We start from the raw sequence: 2,215 nt of genomic DNA on the forward strand, positions 1-2,215 counted from the left end.
TGTATTAGCCACATTTTCCAAACTAAGTCTTTGTTTAGTTCCTGCACTGTTTCTAAGAGCTAATGTCCTATATTGTTTGTTTCTGCTTTAATCAGTGTTTTTAACATCTCCAAACTTATTGGCTTAAAGCTTCATTAGCATGTTGTTTTCCTAGAACACAATAAGAGCCATGCTAGGTCAGATCAGCAGGCAGCGCATCAGTGCTCATCTCCAGATGTGCGGTGGGCAAGGATTTACATGGACAGCTAGGGAAAGGGCATGATCCTTCTCTTCTAGCCATCAGGGGCATAGGAAATTTGTGATCAAGTGATTGCTTCTGGATCTGCATAATCAATAGCTGTGGATGCCCTGGTTCTCTAGGAATTCATCCCATCCTGTCTTGCACTCATGTAACTTTCAGCTTTGATGAGGTAATTTCATCGTGCCTTGTGTGCAGAACTATTTCCTTTGGTTTGATTGAAACCTGCTGCCTGATAACAGGCTGCCTCTATCCCTACGCTACGGATAATGCTGACTAATTCTCCAGACTTAGTAATGCGTGAGATCTGTTCTCCGCCCACCCCAGATTTTGCTCATGGCTCCTTTTTAGGATCCAGCAGTCTGGCATTTCTTTTTTTTTCCCGTTGTTTCTCACATCAGTGTTGCTCGTCTCCATAGGAAAGTGAGTGCTTTTCTCATGCGTCCCTTGGCAGCCCTGCAGCTCCAACTCTCCCACTGCTGTCGCAGGCCACTGGAAACAGCCTGGGAAGGGAAAGGGGAGGAGGGAGACAGACCAAACATGGGGTTTGTGCTATTTTACTATAGCCCTGCCTCGCACTCTCTGGCTGCCAAGTAACACCGGCTAGGACTGGAAACCTGCCCAGCTACTTCCCATTGCCTTGCTTGTTGAAAGATGAGGAGAGAGTAGCTCCAGGGGAACCCAGAAGCCCTGGGAACAGCAATGTGAAGAAGGTGAGGGCATTTCCCACCGCTGCATGAGCCACCAGCTCTGAAAAATACCACCAGACATGGCTTGCTGTAGAGATGCAAGCTGCCCTGCCATACCCATGCTCGCCATATCCACGCTCGCCATATCCACGCCCACTGTGCCCTTCCACCACCTCAGCTACTTTTCCTTGGTTTCCTACAAGCACTGGGAGAAGCTGGCACCTCCAGCACCTTTCTTGTTACCTGATTAAAGATGGGTGCAATGCCATTCCCACTCCTGAATGTGTGTTGCTCTGCAACCGACTGACAAATGGGGATATGGTGGGATGGAGCTTAACTGGGAGAAGGTATTCATGTGGTTACTGCTGTCTCTATGTATGTATAATATTGTTTTTTTTCTGGTCATATCTTCAAAATATATTTGTTCAAAAACAGAACTTTTACAACCCTTTTTTTTTTTTTAAGGGTCATAACTGAGAGGAGAACGCTATGCAGACGGGGCAGCAGACTGGTAGAGGATGCTTTGCTGGGGGAAGAGGCAGCTAAAGCAACCCCTGTTACAGGGGTTAGAGCAATGCAGTGTGGATCCACCTCAAGGGAGGGTGGGCAGATGGCTCTGGGTATCCTGAGAAGCCCATTGGTGATGGCAGGAGAAGCTCCATTCCAGGGTGGCCTGGACAGAACAGGATGGCACACTCACACTGGCAAAGAGAGCCTTTCTCCTGATACGTCCAGGCGTGATGGTAAATCTTTCAGGTGTTTGTACTCACGTTTGGGCTCTGTGTCAGGGATGTCTGAATAAATATTTCTGTCAGAGTCACTAAGCTGCTGGAGTTTTAGCTCCACGGGGTAAGGCTCCCTCCTGCCACAGGCAGAGTACAGGGACCCTGAGGTGACCGCTGCCCACAGGGACAAGGGAGCATGTGGAGAGGGGTGGAGAGGAACCAGCTTCCCCCAGTTCCAGAAATGGTCTGCAACTCTGTTTATTAACAGACAGCAGGGCATTTTCATCTGCCTTCAGGCTGCTGAGCTCTCTTCTGCTGCCAGCTGCCCGGTGCCCGTTGATCACGATCATGCAGTTCCAGCGCGCAGCAGGGCAATACCAGACCTCCGAGCAGAGCTCTCCTTGCAGAGCTCTCTCTTCGTAGGCAACTCCTGCATCAGTCCTCCCCCTGCGACTTCCCCGCTGGGCTGCTTGGGTGGGCAGCTGCGGAGAGGGCGATGCGGTCCCCGTTTATCCCGGGAGCAGTGCGACTGCCCGGGGAGCAGGGGCCGAGGCAGAGGGGCC

This window comes from Pterocles gutturalis, unplaced genomic scaffold (genome assembly GCF_000699245.1).
Source record: "Pterocles gutturalis isolate BGI_N339 unplaced genomic scaffold, ASM69924v1 scaffold32973, whole genome shotgun sequence".
Lineage (NCBI taxonomy): Eukaryota > Metazoa > Chordata > Aves > Pterocliformes > Pteroclidae > Pterocles > Pterocles gutturalis.